The following is a 12,177-nucleotide window of genomic DNA, read 5'->3' as shown; positions in this document are numbered from 1 at the left end:
TAGTCATGCTGCTGTGGCTATCGTGCTTTTTGAAGCTCCTTTTTGTGCCATGGAAAGGCTGGATCAGGGTATGCAGTTACCACGGCCCCGATCCAGCTAAGAAAGGGGCAGCTTCTGCCATCCCATAGGAGCTGCGTGTACACCCCCTGAGACTGTCATATTGTCTATATCATGTGAAAACATGACTCAGTAGAAAAGACAATAAAAAGAGGCAAACTGCATCCCAGATGGATGGACTTAATCAGGGAAGCCATGGGCCCAAGATTGCAAAACCTAGGCAGAGCAGTGGAGGATAGGGGGTTTAAGAGGTATCTCATACAAAGGGTTGTCATGAGTTGGGGCCAGCTTGAGGGCATTTAACAACAATAACAACAACAACAATAAATTTCACTTCTTACAAGACCGTGACTCCCTCTCAAGCATTGTTCAATAACCTACCAGGAAGGCCTATACCCCCATTAAGGATTATGGAGCCTGTTTCAGCCTCATACCATTGGGGGATATGGGGCAGATTTTAGAGTGTCCTGATGCAATTAGATTTGCATTGCTGCAAATCTAATTGTTTCTATTGCCATTACCACCACTTCCCATTGATTGCCATTTGTACCCAACTGGCACCATTGCCCAGACTGAGTAAACAAGATAAATAGTGATTTATGCTTCTTACTTTTGCTATTACTGATGGAGAATGAAAATGAACTGGTAGGAATAGCAGGAAAAAAGGAGGAATGAAAAGAGCCCTGGGTATCAACAGTAGTCCTAGAAGTGTGGATTCAGATAGTAGGGCTGGCATGAAAAAGGATAGTCCTCTCTTCAAAGGGCTATCCAGTTCATGTCCAGTATAGATATAAAGAACCACAAGGAAGCAGAGCAGACACAACAGGCACAAAGGATACCTGCTGCAGTCATACCTACGCATGATATTTCTACTTAAAGTATTGTGGCTATCATACTCTCCCTAATTCCACATGTGAAAACCGGGAGCCATGTGGCCAAGCAAAATCAGAGTGTGGTTAAGAGTGTGTTTAGTGTCCTGATTGTGGCTGGATCTGTTTCTTTATTTTGATCCCATTCTCGGAGATGCCTACTGTAAGGATAATACTAAAGGACAGTATATATGTCAACTGTGCATACAAAACAATGTATGCAAAGAAAGAGAGTGGGATGAGAATGGTCATCTTTCCTATATGACAGAAAACAGCCCTCTATTTAAAGGACCGTTGGAAGACAATCCTCTGCTTCAGGGGTAGGTAACCAATGGTCTTCCAAATGTAGAGGAGATTCAGTTTCCCTTATACCTTACCATCAGCCATTCTAAATAGACTGGTAGCATAGCATCCAACAGTTCATAGGTGAAAACTTGGACACAAGTGTGGGCAAGATGGCAAAAGTCATTAATAAGAAGAACAGAAAATCCAGAAGAGGCTAGAACATTTTTCTTTTGCCTAAGGCTCCTGGGAAGAGAAAGATTCCACCTCTCCTCTTCTCTCAACTTTCAGTCAAATTAATGGAGTAGAAACTAGTTCTACACTTTGAATCCAGTTTCCAGCAATCAGTAGAAGAAAGCTGAGGATAAAATTGGAAACTCAGAGGAGGGGAGACCCCACCCCAAAACATGGCAAAAATGACCTTCATGCCTCCTGGAGAGCTTTTGACCATCTGAAAAAACAAAACTGACTTTATCTGCAAGGATATGCAGGCACAGGCCTCCAAGTCTGGGGGGGGGGGGGGGGCTCATGCAGCTACTGATACTCGCACAGTTGCATACCCTGATTTAAAGCATCCTTTATTTGAAATGTCATTCTGTTCAAATGTGACATAAAGAAGGAAAGCCGCGAACAGGCAGAGAGAGCAAGGGCCTTGATTTTGCCATCAACAATCAGCACCTGGACCACTGACTGAGCAAGAGGGTACACAGGTTATCTGGCCAGAATCTCCTATATATCAAAATTACTCTCTCTATCTCTATCTCTCTCTCACTTTGACAATGAATTTCCTCTTTTTGGACATATGTGAATGACCACCTGAAGGAAGATTGCAACTGTTGGTGCCCACTGACATTTCTTCTTCCCTCGTCATCCATACAGTACCACTCGCCACAGTTCAATCTTAGTTTACTTAATTGTTCTTATGCCACTTTTATCTTGTGCTGAAGATGGGTTGTTGTTTTATTTTATTCTTTTTTAATGTTTTGATATGATTCTTTAGTCTGAAATAGCCTTTATTGGTTATTGTGTTACATTCTTGGTGCATTCCACAGTTCATAAGATCTGCAACATCCATTAAAACTGTTAACATTAGAGTAACAGTGATGAAAGAATGCAGTGAATGTTAAGATTTATTAACCCCCCCTGCATGTTCCTTTTCAGTCACTGTAGCACAGTCAGACTGAACTGCTGAAAGCCAGTAAATTGGTCCTTTTAAAACTGTGTGCTCTTTACAGTATAGGATGGATGACTCAGGTTCCAGGTGTAGTAAGGCAAACGACTTAGGTTATTTTAATTTCAGATACACTGTTTACAGAGATTATTTGCAGGAGGTTACTAGAAAGAATGCATCAATACTCCCAGTTCCTTTCCTCACATTATCACTATCATGTACAGACTTTCTGCAAAATCAGTTGTTAAGCAATATACACCATTACTCATTTGTAATAGTGTCTTCCCTCAAGATAACTATGCTTTTTTGCAACATTTTCCTACCATTTGCACCATAAGCTATTTTTCATCCAAGAAAAATCAGTGTATTATCTGTCCTAAGAGGACAATAATTACTGTTCTGACATCCATGCCAAATGGGGTGATATGTTACAAAATCCTGATGGATGTATTTTCAATAACATGTACTTTTTCCAATTCTTCTCCCCTTATACTATTCTATGAACTTTTTACATGGTAAAAAAAACCCATGCCTTTGTATCCTGTAAATGCTATGTACTTCTGGCTTGAGGAAGTTTGCATGGGTATAACTTTAAAATAAAAACATGAAGAGCAGTATAGCTCTCCCCCCCCCCCCTTTATTTTGCCATTTGAGGAACCTTTGTGTATGTTTTTTGTTTAATCCCTTTAAGGCTAGTTGATTCTCCTTCCTGAGCTGGATTTTCTCCTTAGCATCTGCCACATATTTGTGCAGGAATTATTCTGTACAGAAAATCATGTTTCTTGTGCAAGATACCCATTATTTATTTATATATTTATTACATAGAGATCAGTTTTTTGCAAAAAACAAAACAAAACAAAAACCTCCCACATTTTTCTCAATGGAATAGTTCCTGTGCAACACCTCAGGATGTTGAATACTAACAGAAAATTTTGCAACATTTTGCAGTTCTGTTTTTCCTAATGAGATTTCTTGACTTTTAGGAAAGCCATTTTTCACCTGGGAACACATAATTGCTTATATTCTTTCATCTTTCTAGTATTCACTGTGGATGGATGGAACAATATTGTTCCTTGTGGGCAGTAACGCTTCATTATGAACAGTAATACCTCCATAGTCTGTAGTTGCTTAGCATGTGATCAAGGACTGCTTACATTTTCCACAGCATCCCAAAGAGGAATTATTTCCAACCATGCCTTTTGGACTTTCCAAGTTGTTTCTGAAGCAAAAGTTCACATAGCTCACCAACAGCACCATCCCAATGCTATTTTAAAGCAAAACAAGATTCAGCTGAAGCAGCACTGCAACAGTGTAATGGAGTCCCCCACAAGTTGCCTCCCACTCCATCTGGAACAGCAGAATATTTTGTCAGGTGTTGTGTTTATGTACCAAAGATGAAAGCAGAATGAGTGAATAGGAAAGCTCCTGTCATAACTGCCCTCTAACAGCTTCTGTTAATGGTATCCTGAGCTGTGGCCCAGGCAGATTTAGTACAGCGTAACTTAGCAATGTTCTTCACACCAATGCAAAATTGTAATATTTCTTGACTGAACCCATCACCTGCCAATCATTTTAAGACTTAGCATCCTTTCATGTTATGTAAACTTCTATAACAATCTCACAAAATGGCTGAAATAGATGAAAAGCAAAGGAGCTGTTAGCTTCCTGCATTGTGAAATTTAAATGTATCCCCCCTCCTGTTCACCTGTTTTGGAAAGTAACCATAATTGCTCCCAATGAGTATATGCAATCATGTAATTTGCAACCAAACCAGTTCCAGAAGGGACACTGTGCCATCAACAACAAACAAATTTATTTGCTCAATTTCAGCCAGGGATAACCAGTGCCAAGCTCTAGATCTGGAATCTCTTCTACTAACTGATGCCAGGCCCTGAAATATGATTCTCCTGTATCTTCCCCAAAAAACTGGGAGCGGTTTTGCTCTCATGTGCAGGCTTCTTGAGCTATGAAAGCATGAGTGTAAGTGACCTTGTTTCCCCTTGAGCCAGCCCTTACAAACAGGGGGTGAGCACTTGATAAGTAGCATTGCACATAGGCATTACCAAAAAAGAGAACAAACAAGGATCTCAACTTGACTATGCTAGAGGCAAATATTGCAAACCCTCCAACTGTCCCAATTTGGCAGGGGCATTCCCAATTAATCCTCCATCAGACAACTTTTTCAGCTGATTTTAAAATCCCCAGTTTCTCTTTCCTCTTTTCCTTCCAACTTACTTCAATTGCTACCGAGTTCAAAATTCAGAAGTGCTTTGCACTCCTTTACTTCAGTGTCTTGAAAGGTGAGGAGTGGGTGGAACTTTGCCTTTCTCATGAGACTCAAGCAAAAGCAAACTGCTGCAACATCTTCTAGCTATTATGTTCTTCCTCATTAATAACTTTTACCATCTTACTCACATTCTGATGTTGGTTGGCCACACATGTCCCAGTTTTCATCTATGTAATGTTGGAGGGTAACTACTGGTTCCCTATCCCTGAAACATGGGCCTGTTACAGACAGCCAAAATAAAGCTGCTTCGAGTCACAGTGGAGGTATGGTGTTTCAAGTTCTTAGGACTGGAGTGTGGCTTTGGTGTGACTTCTGGACTCTTAGGACGCATGCATCATTGAAACACCATACCTCCACTGTGACTCGAAGCAGCTTTATTTTGGCTGTCTGTAACAGGCCATAGAATTGTCTTCCAACAGGCCTTTAAATAGAGCATGGTTCTCTCCATTTTAGGACAGATGTCCATGCTCACCCCACTCTCTCTTTGTATTTAGTGTATGCATAAGTGGCATATACATATACTGTCCTTTAGATCACACTTAACAGTAGAATTCTCAGCCAGTGGGGAAAAAAATAAAGAACCAGATCCCTAACCAACACATTAACAACAAAGGCACTCTCTGCTGTGGAAAGGTTTGTGTTTTGTTCCTGTCACCACCACCTACATTTTAAAATATTGGCCCCAGTATAAAGTTCTGAAATAATGCATAGAACCAAATATGAATGGAATCATTGATATTCAAAAGCACAAAGAGAATATCTTGTCCTGCATATCAAACTGATGAGCTGACCTTCCACATTAACATTTTATCATTAAGAGCCTGGGTCTGTCTGCTTATTCTGTGTTGCCATTCAAATAAGGCAGTATGTTTCTTTTTTAAAAGAGCATGGCCTATTGTTTGTGGGTTCCCAGAATAGAGACAGAGAGAGAAAGAGAACATTTATGTTCCATCACTGTCAGGGTCAGAGAGTCAAAAGATAGGCCCATATTATTTCAAACTAACTTTCAGCCACCATTGAGGTACATGGATGTTCATTCATCACTCAAGTACTACAGTATATCATATGAGCACTTGCTTGGCCATCAGAGATCAAACAGCACAGGTAGAGCTTTGATATCTTCTAACATCACAACAAATATTGTTTAGCAAAACCAATGAGATATCAACAGATGTACATGTATGTGTGAAATAACCCTGAGAGAGAGGGAAAGAAATTTGTAATTTCTCCATTTGTCTCTTTGCCTATCTGTCCTCCCATCCACCTTCCACAACTTTAAAGGGTCAGCATCTCAGATAAATAAGTGAACATAGGATTAAAGTTAGCAGACTAAGGCGGGTTACAGACCACCATAAAGTACACGCTCTGCGCGTACTAGGGTTAGGAAGGGCCGTATTAGGGTTAGGAAGGGTCTTACCTTCCTCACGGCCCTTCTCCATAGACGCACGGAGCACGTCATAAATGGCAGTGCCCATCGACATCCAGACATGTCACGGGAGACGTGATGTCGCGAGGGCACGCTTCGCCCCTCATGGCGCCACTTCCGCGTTTTGAAAAGGAGCGCCATTTTGGCGCTCCTTTTTCACTGTGCCGGGAAGCCTCGCGGTCTGGCCGCTGGGGCTTCCCTCCACAGCGAATGGCGGCGGCGGGAAAATGGCCGCTTGAGGGCGGTCTGTAACCCGCCCAAGATTATATTTAGTATTTTGTAATCTGTGATTTTGGATTGTGGTGGATTACTATGGAGGAATATGCTTTTTCCCACAGTCTAATCCCAGTAGGATGTATATGTGTGCCTGTGTGCACGCATGAATGCATATAGGAAATATGCAAGCATGTTATGAACGATCTAGCCGAATATAGTATATGATAACAGCAAATACTTTGTGTGTGTGGATTCTTATGTAGAAACATTGACACAATCTACACACAAAAGTGAAGTATCAGCACATTTGGGAGCTTGACAACTATGTGGGAGGTAGCTTGTAGTGATTTTTGGGCAGGGCACAAGAGGTTAGAGAAAGAGGACATTCAAGACATATGGATATCCTTATTGGGTGGTTTGTGACTCCACGCAGGAAGACTGGGCAGAGAGAAAGGACATCAGGAGAACCAAGAAAGAATTATTAGACATGAAGAGTGTGTTGTTTTCTCTAAGGTTAACAATATTAAGGGAGAAGAGGTAAGGTGATATAAAAGGGAAAAGGAAGATAGAAACTAGGAGGAGAAACAAAAATAATATCCCTTTGCACAGTTCAGGGCTCAAGGTGCTTATGACAAAGAGTGAAACAAACATAGGCCATGTACAAATGGGCCCTTTAGCACATACTAGCGACGTGCTAGGGTTGTCTCAGGGTGCCGTTTCCAGATGCCCCGCAACCCTAGCATGTCACCAGGATGTCATAGCTGTGCGGCACCGTATACATGGTGTGCACAGCTGTGATGTCACTGCTGTGTGCCATCCAGATGAGTGTGTGTGGCAGCGACGTGCTTGCGCCGCCGCAGGAAGTTTGCAGTGGTGCTAAAAGGAGCCGCTTTTTAGCGCTCCTTTTCTTTCCGCGTAGCCACACGGCGCAATTTGGTTGCTGCGGTGTGGTTACACGGAATAGATAGGCGCCTCCCGGCCGCCTTTTTCTGGCGGTGTGTATCCCACCATAGTTAAAAGTTCACAATGGGGCTGTACAAATACCACCCCTCTTTGCTGCTTATCATTCCTGGAGCAGCCAAACCATGCAGGAACAATACACAGCCAGAAATAAGCTGCTGAGAGCAGCATCTTCCTTGCGGCATCATAAGGGCTGCGACACAACCCTATGATGCCGCTTCCTGTGCGCAACATGCAGATGTTTCATGCCACATATGTCATCACAGCAGCCCCCATATGGACTGGAGGACGGCATGATGGCGGTGGCAACACGTTCTAGGGTTCCGCAGTTGCTGTGCACTCTGGAACCCTAGAATCAGCGTCGCTACGCTGCTTCCTGCCCGTGTTCACCGGGCCGTAAAATAAAGTTTAAAAGTAATTAAACCATCCAAAAATTAAAACCACTTAAAACAAATGCCATTGACTATAACCACAAATAAAACTCCAGCACATTACACAAGGCACATTTCCCAGTGGCCTGGCAGAATACAAAGTTCTTCACATGCCTGTGGAAAGATAGTGAGAAGGCTGGGGGGATACAGGGGGTGGCCCCATGCTGCCTGTGTTTACTCCTTGTTGGCGCCAGACCAACCGCATGGCATGGCACCGATGCACTCCCTAAAAAGAAGCTGCCTAGAGTGGCTTCTTTTTAGGATCACCAAATTGATGCTGATGCTTCTGCCGACCACCATTTGGGTGTGTGGGTGCCTGCATGTCATCGTTGCATGCCCTATGTGGGCAGGGCCATGGCAAGATGGCACATGGGTGCTGCTAGTAGGGATGGGCACATATGGATGCCCAGCCCTACGGAGACCTAAAATCAGGCTCAGCATGGCACTTTGAGGCAGTCTCTATCAAGCCAACTTTTTGGGAAGAGAGTTCCAGAGCCTAGGAAAGCCATGGAGAAGGCCCTCTTCTGTGCTCCTACCAGATGTAACTGTGAGAGTGGTGAGGCAGAGAGAAGGACCTGTCCAGAAGATTTTTAAGCATGGGCAGGTTCATAATGGAGAATATGGTTCTTCAAATAGTAACAGGCCCATTAAAAAAGAGGAGGAACAGTGACCTGTTCTGAACAAAAGTAAAGGAACCAGGAGGAACAACCAGGGATCTATGCTAAAATGTCTCTACTACATTCATGTGATTCATTGGTATCATTATCCGGTTTCTGGCCTATCACATATATAGATAATAACACAGATCAAGTCAGCATCTGTATGTAGTAGAGGTTAAAACATTTGACTTTTATGTTATAAATAATAAAAGTTTACAGTGTCTCATGATTTGCAGGTAAAGCCAGATCTATAAAGGAATACTGCACCAATTTAGCCTCCCTCATCTACTGGACAAGGAGAAGCTGCAGACCCATAACCAAAACGCCATTCCTGGTGAGTAATTTGGCACATTTCAATTTAAAGTTTCCAAGCAATGTTTGCATTTCTGCTGGAATCATTTTTATGGAATAGAAAAGTTTATATGGTGGAATTATATGGTCTTCAAGAAAAAGGTTTTGGATTGCTGTGTAATGAGAAGATTTGTTTTATGACTGGCTGTTTCTTAGGATATGCTAATGTAAAAAAGCAAGCCCTGAATTTTTCACATTAACTTGGAGAAATAGATCTTGCTGAAAAGATTTGATTTATAAGATTCAAGCATGTACAGAAATAGCAGAAAGCTTTATCATGGTTCATCATTCAAGACAAGAAAAACAACCAATTATCATGGTTCAAGACAATAAAAACAACAAATATGATTGAAAAGAAAACTGATTATTTTACATTTTGAAGGGTAAGTTGCAGAGGGTGTTGTAGATCCTATCATTTTGTGTTCTGAAATTTTATGCTGGCAGAACTAACAATGATTTTAAAAAAATAAAAATGTCTGTCTCTAGTTTATGACATAATGATTACCATGCTGAGAATGCCCTTTCAGGAACATTGAGTGTCTATGAGCTCAATCACAATGTCTAATCACAAATTAATCCCGACTCTAATCACTTGTCCTAGTCATTTATCACATGTATCACATCATCCTGTCTTCCTTGGATTAGTATTGTATTCCATAGCTTTTTAAGCTGTGGCCTGTCTGTGACCTCCTTAACACCCATGAAGTGTGAGAAAAATGAACAACATTCAAAAAATACGTTTCCAGAGAAGGATAAATAGGAAAGTGAATGAACAGTTCTGAAACCATATTCAGTCAAACAAATTACACAGCCTAAATTAGTAGATATCATATCTCCACAAATCCTATCAGCTGAACAGAAAAAATATTGCTCACATAACACAAGCAATAAAAGGTTAAGCATATGGGCAGGGACTTAGTAATATTTTCTTTCTCCAGACCTGTGAGCTCTTTGGTCATGGGAAGAGGACCTTCAATGAAATAACAGACTTTTTGGAGCAGCTGCAAAAGTACAATTTGCTCTTCAGCATGTCACCTGATGCCATAAGCCACAAGAGAGCAACTTTAGAAAGAGACATGTTAAGTATTGTTCTATGAGGCCAATCCTATTGACCCAGGGTCAAACACAGTTATTTATAATCTAACAGACTGTCTGACTCCAGCAAAAGGATGTTGTACTGAAGATGACCACTGGGTTCAGTCAAGGTACCTGGATTACTTTTGGTTCTGGGCAATATTAGTGGATAAATACACTGTGAACTATGAACTATACCATATTTTCCACCCTACCGTATGGGTCTGATGGCAACAAAAACTACTACCATTGGTACTTATCCTCCTCCTTCTTCTTAAATGTATCCCTCTAATCATGCTCCCAGCTGTTCTAAACAGTCTGTTATGGTATTGAAAGTCCTCTTCCTCTCATTACCATTCAAAGCAACATGTTACAGGTAATATTGTTACCTGTAATGTGTTATTTGCCAAATAATTAAAAATCATCCCCCATAGGAACAAGTATCTAGATTAATACATTGTTTTACAGAATAGACACAAAGTAGTAAGACTAGTTGTGGGTTAATTCTGTAGCAGTGAAAAGAAACTGGGGCACAATATAAATGCATGTTGTTTGGGGAAACAATAATTAGGAAAGCAGTAGCTGGTCTTTTCTTGAGGATTATAGACAGTGATGTGGACAACTGAATATTCAATTTTGCCAGTTCTCTATTTAAAAAAAAAACCTGACTCATTCCCAAGCATAAACAAATGCTGGGATATGACCAGAATCTTTCCCAATTGGTCTGAGGCCAAGCATTGCCCAGCGTTGTCTGAGTTGAAAAGAACGAGCTAACAAAAGACTGCATTATTCTTAGGCAGTAGAGTAAATGATGCTCTCAGCCTGTTCATTTATTTGGCAGAGGATTCCGTTGACTCTGGCTTCTGCTTCACCAATTTTGCAAAGAGAAAGAAAGACAATGAATTCTACTTGTTGAATGAGAAAATGAGGAGGAACAGTATAAACATCTGGAAGCATGAGCATGTAAATATCATCTGTGTGTTTGGGGAATGTAGAAGTTTAGTGCTTTGAACCATAAGCAAGATCAAAGAACAAAGCATGGTGGATAATACTTCCAGCAGCTTCCTTTACATTCCATCAGCGGTACACTCAACAAACAGCAGACTAAGCAGATAGACTGACCTTTGTGAATCCACCAAGTCCTCAAAAAATTAAAAAATTAACAGGAAATGGAATTTCCTGGGGCTCTTTCACACTACACAGTTATGTGCTATGATCCACTTTAACAACTATGGCTGTATCGTGTGGAATCCTGGGGTTTGTAGATTGGTGAGGCACTAGAGCTCTCTGGCTGAGAATTCTAAATATCCCTTCCTAAACTCCAAATCCCAGTATTCTGTTGGATATAATCATGACAATTGAAGTAGAATCATCGCACTACAACTGTGAAGTGTGACAGGGTCCCTATCTACAGGCTTTACACCTGCCTAAGGGAAAGAATCAAAAGTGATTTACTTTGATTTGATATTGTAAGTTGATATACGTACAATAACTACGGCAATTATTTCTAAAGTGACATTTCGTTTTATACTGTACCAACATGCATTTTGTCTTGGTGGTGAAGTATTTCCTCTTCTTGGGTGATGCTACCATATATTCTAGCAAAACTGGGAATTACTGTGCTTTGTTTTTGCAAGTTTTTGTTCAATGGGTTGATGTTTTTCATGAATATACACTTAATGTGCATTACTAATAATCAATTATTGTCAAATTTTGAAGTGACAATGAGTTGAAAATATTAGCCTGGAGTTTTCTCTGTTCTGTATACAACTCTACAACTATTGTAAGGAAGAGCATCTCATATCCCATTCTGTATGTTAGTCTGCCACATGCTTATGTGAGCCAGGGAAATGAACATTTCTATGCATGTGAGAGGTCTAATTCACCCATGCACTGCAATTTGAAAATGCAACTAAATGCGAAAAGCTCCATATGACAAGAATGTCCCTCTGCCTATGTAAAGGGGCTCTATAACATGGGGGAGGGGTACTTTTGATTTTTGTTGTTTTGGCTAGTGTGGTGTCATCCATAGGAGGAAAATAATTGGGCTATTTATACATAGGAAGCTGTCTCACATCACATCAAACCATTGATCCAACTACTTTAATATATTCACATTGACTGATAAAGAGGTTATTCAGTGTTTCAGGCAGAAGATTTTCCTGCCACACCTAGAGATACCAGGGAATGAACTTGCAATTTTCTGTATAGAAAACAGTTACATCCATCTGACTACCTAAGTGTTGAAACTAAGGTTTCAAGAAGCCTTAGAAGGGCTTATGGTTGGATCTGACGACGATTCTGTTGATGCCCTGACTAACATCTGGGACAATGATCTCTCCAGGGCTATACACAGTATCACTCCTAAGCGTCCTTTCCGGCCTGCTTCTAATA

The 12,177-nt window shown here is 41.0% G+C and overlaps 1 protein-coding gene across 2 annotated transcripts in view; it reads left to right on the top strand.

The window, feature by feature from the left end:
- RALY (RALY heterogeneous nuclear ribonucleoprotein) overlaps positions 1 to 12,177 on the top strand; it is a 315,795-nt gene that overhangs the window by 97,814 nt on the left and 205,804 nt on the right. The window contains exon 2 of one of the 2 annotated variants that reach the window (XM_089514077.1): positions 8,595 to 8,692. The exons of the other annotated variant lie outside the window; for it this stretch is intronic. The gene's annotated coding sequence lies outside the window, so the exon portion shown is untranslated. The remainder of the gene's footprint in view (positions 1 to 8,594; positions 8,693 to 12,177) is intronic. 2 annotated transcript variants of the gene reach the window in all.

Source organism: Sceloporus occidentalis, unplaced genomic scaffold, assembly GCF_023333645.1.
Source record: "Sceloporus occidentalis isolate IW3139 unplaced genomic scaffold, rSceOcc1.0.p SCAF_3, whole genome shotgun sequence".
Classification (NCBI taxonomy): domain Eukaryota; kingdom Metazoa; phylum Chordata; class Lepidosauria; order Squamata; family Phrynosomatidae; genus Sceloporus; species Sceloporus occidentalis.
Note: the sequence above shows the minus strand (reverse complement) of the source record. Positions and strands in the feature narration are given on the sequence as shown.